Consider the following 15284-nt stretch of genomic DNA (forward strand, 5'->3'; position numbering starts at 1 on the left):
AAATCAAAAGTACAATGAGATATCACCTCATAGCTGTCAGAATGATTAAAGTCAATAACACAGGAAATAACAGGTGTTGGTGAGGATGGGGAGAATGGGGAACCCCTTTGTATTCTCGGTGGAAATGAATGCAAACAGGTGCAGCCACTCTGGAAATCAGTATGGAAGTTCCTCAAAAAGTTTAAAATAAACTACCGTACAACTCAGCAATTGCACTACTAGGTATTTCCCCAAAGAATATAGAAATATTAATTCAGAGGGATATATGCACCCCAATATTTATAGCGGCATTATCTAATAGCCACATTATAGAAACAGCTCAAATGTCCATTGATTAATGAATAAAATGTTGTATATATACACGATGGAATATTACCTAGTCATAAAAAATAAAATCTTGCCATTTGCAATGACAAGGAAGAAACTAAAGAGCATTATGCTAAATGCAATGCCAGAGAAAGACAAATACTGTATGACTTCAATCATTTGTGGAATTTAAGAAACAAAACAATGGAGCAAAGGGGGTAAAAGGGAGAGAGAGAGAGAGAGAAACGGAGAAACTGACTCTTAACTTGAAAGAACAAATTAATAGTTGCCAGAGAGGAGGTGGATGGGGGGATGGGATTAAATAGATGGTAGGGATTAAGAGTGCCCTTGCTGTGATGAGCACCTGAGGATGTATGGAACTGTTGAATCACTATACTGTACACCTGAAACTAATATTACCTTGTACATTAACTAACCAGAGTTTAAATAAAAAGCTATAAAAATAAAATAATAAAAAAAAAAGAACTACCCTATGGTCCAGCAATTACACTACTCGGTATTTACCCCCAAAATACAAAAACACTAATTCAAAGGAATACATGCACCCTTAAGTTTATTGCAGCATTATTTACAACACCCAAATTATGGAAGCAGCCCAAGTACCTATCAACAGATAAATGGATAAAGAAAAAGTGTGTGTGTGTTTGTGTCTGTGTCTGTGTGATTTCACTCATACGTGGAACTTAAGAAACAAAACAAATGAGCAAAGATAAAAAAAGAGACAAACCAAGAACAGTCTAAAGTATACAGAACAAACTAATGGTTACCAGAAGGAAGGTAGGTGAGGGGATGCATGAGATAGGTGATGGGGATTAAAAAGTAGACTTATCATTGGAAAAAAAAAAAAAAAAGTACACTTACCATAATGGGCACTGGATTATTGAATCACTATATTGTACACCTGAAATTATGATAACACTGCATGTTAAACTATACTGGAATTAAAATAAAAATCATAATAAAAAAGTTTCATGAGAGGTATACCAAACTGAAACATCACATGCAGTTTATGTTAGTAACATTTACAATAATGTTTATTGATGATTTGGAATGTTTGTTTTCAAACTGAGCTCAGTGTCAACAAATTCTCATTTGTTTCACTTTCAGTTCTGAAATGAATGTTTTCTGAGGTTCTAAATAGGTGTGTTCCTTCAAGTTACTAAACTGTTCTGTGTTATAGATAGATAATTTACAATTCATTAGGTCAGAAAATCCATTGTATGAATATGCTTCTATGATAGGGAATCTTTGACATACAAGGCAGTAGTAATAAGCTCTGCTATATACTGCACCAAGTATTAATGCAGCCTTTCTTAGTTTCTAGAGCTGACCCTAGGAAAATAGTGATCTGAGTGAAGTCTGTCTTCAATTCTACATTCTTTTTTCCTCAGATTGTGTTTTCTCTCTTTCCCCATGAAAACTTTTTTTTTGGAGACCTACTCTGAAGAGCTTATCAACACTAATCACTTGAATGATTATTTTGCCAAAGAAAATTTACATTTAACAGAGGTTAAAGGAATAAAGCACTAGTATTAGTAATTTGATTGTAATTTGAAATTTGGTCGGAGAAAGGCTCTTTGGGGAAAGGAGTGCAAAAAAGGGAAAGAGGATGATGCTTTTAAAATCATGCCCTTAAGGAAATTCCTCTATTTTGACTAAGCCAATTCAAAAAAATCCCTAAATGAAATAATCTCAAACCTGTCATCTTAAACAAAACCAAAAACCAAAACCCAGAAAACAAAAATTGGTATATTCAGAATTAAATGGAATGCACAGATTTAAGCTACTTTCATTTCTCTATAAAAGATTTTGCATCACCATAATTAGATTGAAATATCTAGGTCAGTATTTGCATCTGATACAAAGTGGTTAGCTCTCAGGGTGACTGGGAGGTGGCTGTACATCAGACAAACTTATGAAAATCAGAATATAAAATAGAGTGCTTTAATAAAATTCAATTACACATCCTCTTTACCCAAGAGTTGATAAATATCACTGATAATTTGATCTTAAAAAAAATTTGGATGTATCAATATTTAAGCTTCTGACATTGGAAGGTAAAACTCAATATTAGAACCAACCCTTTATTTTTTGTTTACCAGACAATATAGGGACTATTAATTGTTAAAACATGAGTTTCAAAATACAACATGTGAGACTTTATAAGTAACCTGGGATATATGTCACCCAGGTTAAAACAAAACAAAACAAAAAAACTTACTCTGAGTACCAGATATAGAGAAAAATAAGAATTTAATTGAAAATGCAATGTTATGGGGTGCCTGGGTGGCTCAGTGAGTTAAGTGTCTGCCTTTAGCTCAGGTCATGATCTCAGGGTCCTGGGATCGAGCCCCACGTAGGGGGCTCCCTGCTCAGGGGGCAGTCTACTTGTCCTTCTGCCTCTACCCCTCCGCACTACCTGTGCGGTCTCTCTCCTCTCTCCCATATAAAACCTTTAAAACTTTTAAAAAAAAAGAAAATGTATTATTCTGATATTTCATTTCCCTTGAAAAATGATAATCTGATATTCCTGTGATTTCAAAACACATATGGGTGGATCATTGGTAGAACACATGATCCAGTTATACAGTATTCTGACAATATCCTGCTATTGATGGTCCAAATTGCAAACACCTTCAACAGAAGTGAAATATACTGATGTGTATGTGTATAAATATATATATATATATCTTTATAACATAACATATTGTATATAAAATGGTAAACCAAAAAATAAGAGTCACTGAGTAACACATTTTTGCTGTTTTCTGTGTCAGTATCCAACACTAATATTTTTGCTGATGGCAGAAAAAGTACCATCATGGATTTTTGAGGATAAATTAATCTACATCAGATATGCATCATTTATTCTTTTCTTGACCTGTTTTACCTATGGAAAGTGTTGACCTCTTTTGTGCATTCATCTGTTAGAAGAGGTTCTATTTCTATGTGTTAAAAGCAAAAAGTTAAATGGTGTCATACTGAATTCTTAGTGATGAATCTTATTAAAGACAATGGTCTTTACTGACGCCCAATAAAAAAGTTAACATTCAAGGGATCAATACTACTCAGACCTAGGTTTAGCAGTCTTTGGCAATGATTTCAGTACTGACAAAAAGTCTATGTGTAGAAAAGAAAATGACCCAAAGAACAAGGACCCTGTCAACTCTTTAAGTCCTTACAGGATTATTGTCTACACCATTGACATTGGGCTCATGTTCAATTGTGTATGCAGGTTTTTTTGTGCCAAGATAGGGAGTGTGACTGAGAAGATATGTATCTATAAAATGTCCACTTAGAGATAACAATTTTACAATGACTACAAAAATGAAAACCAATGAGTAATAGAAGAACATTGACTTTGGGAGAAAAATAGTATCATCCTTGTTCCTTTTACTTAATTGGATGGCTTACCAGATTACCTTGGCAAATAAAGAATCAAAGTCAACCTGCCAAGAAAGAAAAAGCATGCTGATAGCAGAATTATTCCAACCAGTATCCAAATACACCTACATGGAAAGGTTTCTCAGCTCAACCTGCATACTTGCACACAGAGGACATATCCAGAGTAGAAACTGTCAAGTTGTCCTGATTAGTTACAATTTCTATGTAATTTGGTTATATTTAGCTAATATTATAATTCATTGCACGAAGGATCCTTACCCATCTGAGAGCAGTCTCTAAACTGGTATTTAAAAGTAATAGGTTTGAATTAATTAATTTCTCAAGCACCACGGTGTAAAATCATCAGAAGGCTTTGACTTTAGCACTGATTCTTGGGTTTACTCAGAGTCAAACTTGGAAAAGTGTCTATTTCTCAGTGCCTGCATTCATCAGCTGTCATCTGTGAATGATTTATATTCTCTTAAGATAAAATGTGATAATAACTGAAAAAATGCTTTTTGAACCATAGAGTAAGAGATAAATGGGAAGTTTTATCATCACCATCACCACCACCACCACCACCACCATCATCCTGCAGGCATAAGCATTCCATTGAAGCCACTCAGCAGCTAAGAAGAACAGTCTCCTGTTCCCTTATATGCTGACAAACATTCTTGCCTGGTGGGTTCTTCAGGGCTGTCACCTGTCATGCATGGAGTTGGGGAAAATTCCACAATGTGACATGGTGTGGTAAGGAATAAGCTTTGTGGTCAGAGTTAACCAAGCACAGGATGCAGGCAGTCCTCAGTCTCACATAATCCTATGGAGTGTGAAATCCATTCTACTACTAGAGGAAATACCCTTCCACCTGTCAGGCTCCTCATACGGAGTAGGTTTGAAGAAGAGATCTGCTCAGGGGAGAATAAGGAGGCTGTTTGACACAGTCTCTATGAGAGCAGGTCTCTTAAGAGGGTCTGAGCAAGCTAGGTACCTTGTGCCATTGACCAGGAGACAGCTGGAAAACAAAATCTGTGGATGAGCCGCTCATCTTGTGGAAGGCTGAGATTGGCTCCCCCGCTAGCTGGGACAATAAGGAGTGCCCTGAGATACAGCAAGCACATTGTTCAAGCATTGCAGAGTGAATGAATGCACAAACAGCACTGATCCTGGTATGATACTGACTCACTACCAATTCCTCTTTGAGAAAGACCATTTTATTCCTTCCTAATTCCTGAAAACTGGATCTGCAGGAAAATTTCTCTGATTTCTGCATCATGCCTAACCATTTTGTAAGAGGTGTTTTGGCATATGTGTGGGATCTGGAGTCTGTCAGGCCTCAAATCCCAGTTCAACCTAGGAGTTCTATGACCATTAGCATGTTAGTATCTCTGAGCCTCAGTCTAGTCACCGGTAAGGCACAAATTACAAAAATACCTGCCCATAGATTCCTGCAGATATTAAAAACACTGAGACAAGCATCTCCTAGATAAAAAATACTCAATAACAGTTGCTATTTCTTAGACCTTTAGGTTTGATCATGAAGCATTAAAGGTCTTAGAAGCAACACTTGCTGACGGAGGTAAGGAAAGGAAACTTATTGATTACATATATTGATCCCCTATACTGTTCCGGGCATTTAATCCTCAAATAATCTAAGGTTTAGAAATAGCCAAAGTAAAACCAATGAATCACTGAAGTACTAATTAGTAAAAATGTATTGTGCACACACTGAAAAAGGCAGTTTGCAAACTGGAACATTCAAACTAAAACATGGAATGAGGCTTGGGGATATATTGTTAGAAAGCAGCTTATGCAGTGAGAAAGCAGTAACTGTTTATTCTTCACAGTGACTGGTTATAATGTTAGAATCTTCTTAAGTGATAGGGAACTGGCCAGTCTTTATCTCACATCAACCTTGGGAGTTTAAGTTTTGCTTGTGATTTTCAGAGGCATAAGCAAGAGCTGACCCAGGTCAAGTTAGTCTTGTAAAATAAGCTAACCTAAGCTTTGTTTGTATGACTAAACTGGTTGTGTCCATTCAGGGAATTTTCAAGGCTGGTCTCCATTTGTTTTTGATTTTAACAAATCATAAGTTGTCTTCATTTACAGTTGAGAAAACTGAAACCCTGAGTGACTGTCTGAGGTCACCAATGGAGGAGATCTTAGGGCCATCTGACTCCATTACCTTGCATTTTTCTGTCATTCTATGCCAACATTGTTGTTCCTTCTTTCATTTTTTTTTCTTACCCACTTTCCTATAAGAATTATTATAAAACACATTTAGATATAGCTCCCACAGATATGCCCGGAGGCACTCTCAGAGAGTTATAATTACCCAGAAAATGATGTGCATATCTTCTTCTTTATAATCTCCCATAGAGTGACAAAGGAAAAGTTCTTCTAAAAACACTCTTATTTCTTCCAGTGTTTAAGCTCTGTGGCAGATCACCTAGAGATACAAACAGGGATCCCTCTCCTCACTAACATACACACACACAAGCATAGTAGACATCAGGGTGTGGGCAGAGTGGCAGGTGAAACAAAAGGTGATCCTATCACCTGCAGTGAAGTTGCAAGGAAAACACTAGGACTCAAACTCCAACTCAAAACCAAAAATCAGTTTTGAATCTCAAAATTAATTTGAATCAGTTTGCTGCTTCAATTTGGAAAGGAAAAGAGAGCTAACCAGTAACTACAGGAAGCAGAAATATGAATTGGTTACTGAGAGAGAGTGTGGAGTTCTGGGAAAGGTTGGGTAGAAGACCAGACATTGCTTCCCAGTCTAAGATGATGCCAGAACACTAAAACTCCAGAAAATAAAATCAAGCAAACAACAGAAAAGGCTCAAGTCTACGGCAGGATATGTCCCGAGTGGGGTCTAGATCTAAGTTGGGTAATATCTTTGAGAAGGGAAATGGGAGTCAGGGCACAGTGCCTCTGTTTAAGGAAGGGTGTGTGAACCATGCTTAAGGCTCCATCCCAGAAGGACTCAGGGTCTGCAAGCCTCAGGGCCAGTGCAGCTAGTACTGCTGTAGGAATTCAGCACCTCCAGGGACCAAAACAGAAATTAGCTTTCCTCATAACCAGCAGCATCCTTGGATGATTCATATGACAGTCCACTGTGGAACCCAGAAGATGGTAGCTTTTAAGGAAATCTAGGGACTCCCTCTGCCCTATACCATTAACTACTGAACCAAAGTAAAGGAGTCACTGCATAGGACTGGTGTTCCTGGGGCCCAGATACAAAGTAAGGATTTTTTTTTTTTTTAATTTACTTGTCGACTGACTATATATAGCCTGATAAGCTAATTTTATAAGCATGTGCATGCACACACACACACACACACACACAAGTTATAAACACACTCTATACTGTATACATTGCACCTGAGCCAAGGGTCAGAGAGGTCTTGTAATAAAACTTAAAAAATTATCCATGGAGGGCTGATAATCCAGTCCTTCATCAGAGTTCAAGGGCTATGGTTTGCTTCATAGTCTTTTGTGTTTAATTTTATTCAGTAAAATGTCAGTATTCTGAGATGGGATCCATAGGCTTCACCCAATTATCAAGGAGTAATGGCAATAAATATGTTAGACCCCTGCTGTAGGGGATCCTGATGAAGGAGGAAGAGAAACTGGCAAATATTGCAGCTTCAGTTCTGACCTTGGAGTTCTAGACAGGGTAGGTAGGACAGAATCCCTGACCATGGTGGGCACATGTCATATTAACATCATTCCTCCTCTAAAAGGATTGTTGGTCTCACTATAAATTTAACAGTATTCTCTGTTATTCGGGAAAAAAAAAACTGTATTATATGTTTACTTTGATACCTCTTAAATATCTTTTATGATATGAATATTCTATTTCAAATAAAAAGCTTTTAAAATTTCAATTTCTATACTATCAGATCCACCTATTAGATTTGTAAGGGCTCTCCAGAGATAGTTGAAAACATGCCATGATATTAATTTAAGCATCTACTCTTTTTTCCACACATGTCAAAATAAGTTATATCAGGGAAAATAATGCACATTTCTTACCTGATTATAATTTCCAGTGTCATATATCATCTTCAGTAAACACTAATTGCTACTAACTGGCATTTGATTGAAGCAGTAAAGAGGTGGACCCATTCTGTTTCACTAATTGATTCAAGTTGGATTTTGGCCAGGTCTTATAAACTAAATGTCCAATAATAAGGGAATGATTAATTGAATCTTAGCACATCCATATGACAGAATAATGTGAAGCCATTAAAATGGTATTTTAGAAGAATACTTAGCAAATTTATTATAAGCATTTCCCAATTTTACTATCAGTACCTTAGAGAATGAAATCTAGATTCATCATCCTGGACTCTAAGGTCTTGCATAATTGGGCCCCGGCATAACTCTCCTTCCCATGTTAAACACCTGCCTCCCTCAGTCATCAAACTTCACACTGGTCTTGATGTTATCTCTGCAACATTTGAAAGACTTTTCCACTGTCAAGACTTGGCATTAGCTGCTCCCCCTGCCTTCCATATCTTCACCTGGACAATTCCTTCTTGTCATTGAGAAGCGCCTTTCCTGACCCTAACTCACTTTTTGGTATATCACTTTGTTATATGACTTATTACATTTCACTATCTGATCCTGCTTTGTTTTTAGGTTTTTTTTTCTATGCCTTCTACTAGAATGCAAGCTTCTTGAAAACAGGGACTTTATCTTGTTCATTGTTTTATTCCCAGCGTTTTGAAAAGTATGTTTAGTAAATATCTAATATATATTTGCTGAATGAATAAACCAATAATCTTTTATTTCAGAAGTAAAAATACTTATTTTAAAAGCCTTTAAATAACATAAAGAAAAAAGAATATAAAATACCGATAATGACTCCATCTAGGTAAAATTTCATCATAGATATGCTGGTGTGTATTAAGGCATAGACACATAAATCTATGGCAGTTGAGGTCATCTAATTTTATTCCCTCTTTGGTTCTCCTCTTTTCCTTATTACTTATATTTTTCTCTCTTCTCTCACTGTGAAACAAAATAAATTTCCCTGATAAGCTCCTGTATAACAGCTTAGTGATAATTTTAATTTTCCGGGAATCACTCTGCAGAACTTATCAATGTATCTATTTGCCCCGAAAGAACACTCTTTCAAAGAAAAATTTTCACACTCATATTTTTCCTGCCCTCTAAACTATCGAATAGAGCACAATGATGGGATAGTGTGGAGTGCTGTGGGACATACAGGAGATGCAACCACTTTTTCCTTTGTGATGGGTTGGGGAAGACCTCAGGAGGAAGTGACTTCACAGCTGAGACCTAAAATATGTCCAAATCAGCCACACTAAATTTATGAGGCAGGAGACCTGGAAGGTGGGAGAGGCAGGTCATCTCAAACACAACTACTATATGCACAAAGGCCCTAAGGGAAGAGAACATTGAACTTTAGGAGGGAAAGAAAGTTCCAGGTTACAAGTGCACAATGTGTTAGGGGACTTTTGATGGTGGGGATGTAGGCAGAAGCCAGATACGTAGGGCTTCTTGTTAAATGGTTTACCTTAAGGGCGATAAGAAGTCTTTTAAGTGCTTTCCACACAGAAATATTATGAGTTTTGCATTTTACAAAAGTCATCCAAACTGCTCATGAAGAAATATGGAAAGAGAAAAAATTATAACTTGTGTGCCTATACAAACATAAAATGAGTATTTTTTCATACATAGAGGGAGACGACAAGAAAGCCTACATGTGTTATAGACTTTCTTCAACCATCCAGGCATCAAGCAACAGAAAAAGGAAGTAAGGGTATGGAGTCCTTGATGGCTGCTTCTAGTGAAACCCTTGGAGACGCTTATTACCAGGTCAAAGTTATCTTTACTTGTTACTACACCATCACTAAATAATTGTCACTATGTTTTAGCTGGCATGGTAGTGATCATAAGGGGGGCATTAAATACTCTTTCGTCATTTATAGAAGGGCCACCTAAAATTCTTTCCCTAGATGGTCTTTGCATAGTCAGGAAGCACCAGAAGGATCACTGTTTGCAACCCTACCTTAATTTGCTCCAGAAATACAAGATAAAAGTGCTTTCTCCTGGTGACTGTTCCACACACTGACCAGAGACAATCTTCCGACGCACAAAACCAATTGCAGTATGGCTGATCTCCCCCTTCATCTGCTATTCTCAGCACTGTAAGTTTCAGAATTTACTTGATATCTCTGACACATGGATGGTGCTCTTCTCTTTTTTCTTACTTATTTATGTATCCCTCTACCTCATTTTCACAAAGATCCCTTCAGTCTTTCAAAGATTATGTTGGTAGAAGCAGGTTTTTAAAAAGAGTTAGAGTGAATAAATTAACATGAGTACACAACTTGGTATCATGGCTTAGAAACTGACAGTTTTTCACAGCATAGGGAAAGATGGTCTATTATTGCGGGACATTCCTAAGACTTTTTGTAATCCATCAAATATTTTTTGGCTCCTAATATAAATATGTATATATTCATAATTAATGGGGACCAAAGATAAGAAAAATCTCCCCCCCGCAAAAAAAAGACACACAAAAAAGCCAATCCTCTTGGGTTGGTGGCCATTCCTTTACAGCTACTCAAAGACTTCACTCTTGTCATTATTGCTGTTGTTCTTGTGTTAGTTTCTTGTTGCTGCTATAGCAAGTTGCTAAGAACTCACTGGCTTAAAACAACATAAATTTATTATTTTACAGTTCTAGAGTTCAGATATGTGAAAGAGGTCTTCTGGGCTAGAATCAAAGTATCATCAGGCAAGCTGCATTCCTTCTAGAAACTCCAGTGGAGAATCCATTCCTTGCCCTTTCTAGTTCCCAGGAATGACCCACATTTCTTGGCTTGTGGTCCTATTGTTCTGACTTCTACTTCAATAATCACATCTTCTTCTGTGACACTGTGTCTCTCTTTCATAAAAAGGACTCTGTGATTATACTGTGCTCATCTGGAAAATCCAAGATAATTTCCCCATCTCAAGACCCCTAAACTTAATCACGTGTGTATAGTCCCTTTTAACATGAAAGGTGATATATGCATAGGTTCTGGGGATGAATGCATGGGCATCTTTGGGAAGGATTATTCTGCCTACCACACTCTTGCATCTTCAATTTACAACAATTTTATTCAGTCTTCATTTCTTTGAATTTACCTTTATACTTTTATATTCTAATTTGTAAAAAGTAATAAAAGTTGCACACACTATCTAGGGTTGCTGAGAAGAGTAAATGCTTAGAGAGTCTGGTACACATCACACACTTAAGAAGATACTATTACTATGGGAAATGGTAGAATTTTATAACCACCCTCATGAGGTTAAGAATTCCACTGTCCATATGTACTTATGGTAAGTGGTAAGACTTATGAGGCGATATATGGGAATTTAATAAGATATAATACTTTAGTAATTGATTCTGAGAACATACATGCTCAAATTATGAACAATATCATTACTCTTGAAGAATCATCAATATTAGCAACTCTACCAGAAAATTTTAAAGAGATTATTTGCAATGTTAGCTTCCTTTCCCATCTGCAAGGTAAAAAAGGTGTATATTCATTTATTTTCAGCCTTCTTCCTTCTTGTAAGCTCAAGAAGAGATTTTTTTTTTTTAACCTGAGCTTTTCTATCCCCATATCAAGTGAGTGTCTCCTTTGCATCAGCTATTTCTTTAGTTTTTTGTGATGCAATTTTAAGATAATAAATACAGGTGGATCAAAACAGAGCACCATAAATTTAGGACAACAAATGGAAAGAAAGATAAATTGAGCATCATTGGAAAGGGTGTTTCTCCTCAAGAGAACAGGAAGAATAGTAGCTTAAATAAAAAGAAGTAGGGGTTCAGAGTTATAGTGGGGGAGAGAGATTTCGAGGTAATCAGTTGTAACTCTTTTTTTGACAGAAATAGAACACATTTTAAAGATTTTCAGGGCAATGAGAATTTTTTTTTTTTTTTTTTACCCTTTGACATTATTTGAGAGATGCCAGTAAATAGTGATTTCTTTTCATTACTTTCAGTTGCTAGGTTCTTTTTTCAACCCAACTCTATGTTTTGACTGGTCATGTGAGGCTTAGTTTTTGTTTGAATTCTATATAATCCAGTGGATATGTTACATTCCCTTCAAATTGCTTAAATGCTTCCATGCCAATCATACTTACCCAACAATTTACAGTCCATCTGCCTACTCCACCAACAATCTTTGTCAATCCCTGTCCCTCTTCTGAAAAGGAACTGACCCTTCTTCAGTTCAAATTCACCTTTTCTACCTGCACTAGCTCTATCATTCTTTCCTTCAATTTACAAGCATGTCCTTACAATATACACCCATGCATACTTTATCAGTGCTGCTTTTCTTGTGAGCTAGTGCTCTCATTTTCTCCCTTTTACAAACAAACTTTGTTAAAGACTCTACAAATCTACTAGCTCTTTCCTAATTTGTTACTAAACTCACTTTGATCTAATTTTTTTATTTTAATAAGATAGAAAAGGCACTTGTAATAATCAAAGTCAGTGCTGTCTTCTATTTAACTGACTACTCTAGAGCATAATAATATTGATCATGCTTTTCTCTCTTCACTATAATACATTATAGTATTTTATTTCTATTTCTATAGTATTTTTTTCTATTTTCCGCCTTCAGCTCACTATAATTATTCTGGATTTTTTCTTGTGCTATCCGCAACTGTTGGTAAATCCCATGATTCCATCTTTGACCCTTAACCCTTTAGATTTGCTTTCATGTTTGATATAATCAACTTTTACAGATTTCGTAAATACCAATGGACATTCCCAACTAAGCAAAATTTAACAGGCTTTGTTAAATTCCTCTATAAAGCCTCTCATGTTTCCTGTTTCTTCAAGTGAAACCAGTGGTGTTTTTATTAATGGAAGTGTCTAAAGTTGAAAACTCATGTATTCTTGATATCATCTGGCTACAAAGCACACACTGAATATGCCTGTTAATTATGAAATTCCTCTCCTTCCTCCATAGCACTATCAATTCAGATTTCCTTTCCCAATTCTCTCAATTATTTCAAGTCACTGAACTGAGCCTTGTTGCGATAATTCTTACTCTCTGGTTTATCCTTTTCACAAAAGACTTGAGCCTGGCACTCAATCTTGGCCAGTAAAAGATGATATATAAGTCCTTGACTATACCACCACAAACTCCTTTCATTCACTTACCAAGCCACATCTCATTTTTAACTATGCTAACTTTTAAAATGGTATGCAGAGCTGAGGAGCACTACTAACAGAACACCAAAAAGAAACTCTCTAAAGGCATACAACAACATGGTTTCAGGCAGTGTTCCATAGCTATAAATGCTGGCAAGAAGCTCTAATGGACAAAGCTCTTGAGCAGAGAGAGTAAGAGGCTAGTTGAATCTGTGGCTCTCCAGAGGCATGGTCATAAACGTTTGACAAGCACTAAAAATGGTTCAGGAAGAGCTAACCACTGGCAACACTACAGAAAAAAAATAGTTACTTGGCATCTTTATAGCTTCCATTTTCATTTCTGAAACCTTCTTTTTTGTCACTTCCCCTCTTTTCTCTTCTCTCCCCTAATAAATATGCATAATATCTTTCAACCCAGGGGCTATGACCTGTCCATGGGCCCTTTCTGTGAATGGCTTACCTTGACATTTCCTGATTGTGAATTTTTCCCCAAACTCATCTACCCTGCCTTTCGTTCACACAGAACAGGAGAACAATTTCTCTGCCACATTACTATCTTGCTGTTCTTTTCCATTTTGTCTGTGGCAGATGGTATTTTCTAAAGATGGCGACATGGTATCGCTCATCTCATGTGTTCTAGAACCTTGCTACTTTCCTATCAAGACATGGAGGTTAAGTCCTCTCCCTTAATTCTGAGCAGACTTGAGACTCTGTGTATCCAGGAGAGTGTGGCAAAAATTATACTATATTAATATGAAGACTGGCCTTAAGAGGGTGCATCATCTATCTTGTTGACTAAAACACTGACCTTTGGAGCCCTAGGCTTCAATATGAGGAGTCTGGTTGCGTAGAGGAAGGCCAAAGTAGCCCATGTAGAGAAACCACAGGGAAGGGCCCTGAAATCCACAAAGAAAGAGAGATGCTTCCAGTGGATTTCTTCATTTTCTGTTCCTGTGCTAATCCCTGTCTGACTATAATCACATGATATATTCTGAGCCCAAAGTGTCCAACTGGCCCAAAATTCCTGACCCGCAATACATGTAAGAAGTTAAATTATTTTAAACAACAGGTTTTGTTTGTTTCCCCAAACCTCTACTCCATATTCAGAATAAATCCTGTTTTGTCAAAAATAATTGAAGTTTTCCCATTCCCTGACTTGGTTTAAGGGTAAGCATTATTTAGATGTGACTTAATTATGGCCAATACAACATGAGACAATATTTTCTGAGAAGCTCTGAGAAGGAAGTAAATCTCCAATAAAAAATGCATTTTCTTCAAATAGATATCTTTTCTAAAAATGGTGCTAACCTATTAAAAAGCATAGGGTGACAGAATAAAAAGAGAGAAAGAACCTGGGTCCTTCTATTGATGAAATGAATTAGCCAAACCTGGGAATGCTGTGATATCTCTTGTATATAAGGGAATATATTCTGATGTAGTTAAGAAATTTGACTTGAATTTTCTGTTATTTGCTGCTTAAATCATCATAACTTTTTAAATACCTCAATATAAATGCATGTGGTAGTCAAGGATTATCACTATATCCCTTGCATTATGATTTAGGAATAAGGATGCTCAGAATACGCAGGGAAAGAAAAACATTAAGAAGTTGGCAAAATAATCCAAAGCCATAGCAGAGAACTGGTTATAAAAATTTACTAGGCTTCAGACTGACTGGACATATAATAAACTAGTACCAAGATATCTGAAACAAAGCAGTGTTTTAATTAGGAGAACCACCAGGAATCATCCAAGTGATTAATCCTCAGGAGCACAGCTTTTCTGAGTGTCTGGGGTACTAAAGAGACTAATAGAATAAATTATAAAACACACACAAAGGTAACATTCTCATTTTATAGAACAACTTAAAACAGGGACAAAGTGCTATGGTCTTAGGGTGAGTGAACTAGAGAGAACTAACTCAAGACATTGACCACATGGTGGACTTGTGTTGAGACCATAAAAACACAAGAGAGCAATGAGTTATCTTACTAGGACTGACCCTGTGAGCAGGCAAAAATTAATCTTAAATTGGTGCTTATTTTATATTAGGCATTATTCTAAATACTTTACATTTACCAACTCATTCAGTTCTCCGGAAAACCCAATGAAGCATTCATGCTAATTCCTTCCTAATTTTCAGATAAGGAAACAGACCCAGAAAGGTTGAATAGCTCGCTCGCAGTCTTATAGTTAGTAAGTGCAATTCTGAGATATGAACCTCATGCACCCCCGCCCCAGAGCTTATGTTTCAACCTCCGTGCTGTATTTTGAGGATGATTTGCATGGTTAAATTTGCAGCAATCCCTACTGCTTCCTTTAGGTTAGCTCAGGAGCTAGAAAGAAATGAACCCTTCAGGTGGTGAATCTCATTGAT

Source organism: Martes martes (genome assembly GCF_963455335.1).
Source record: "Martes martes genome assembly, chromosome: 11".
Lineage (NCBI taxonomy): Eukaryota > Metazoa > Chordata > Mammalia > Carnivora > Mustelidae > Martes > Martes martes.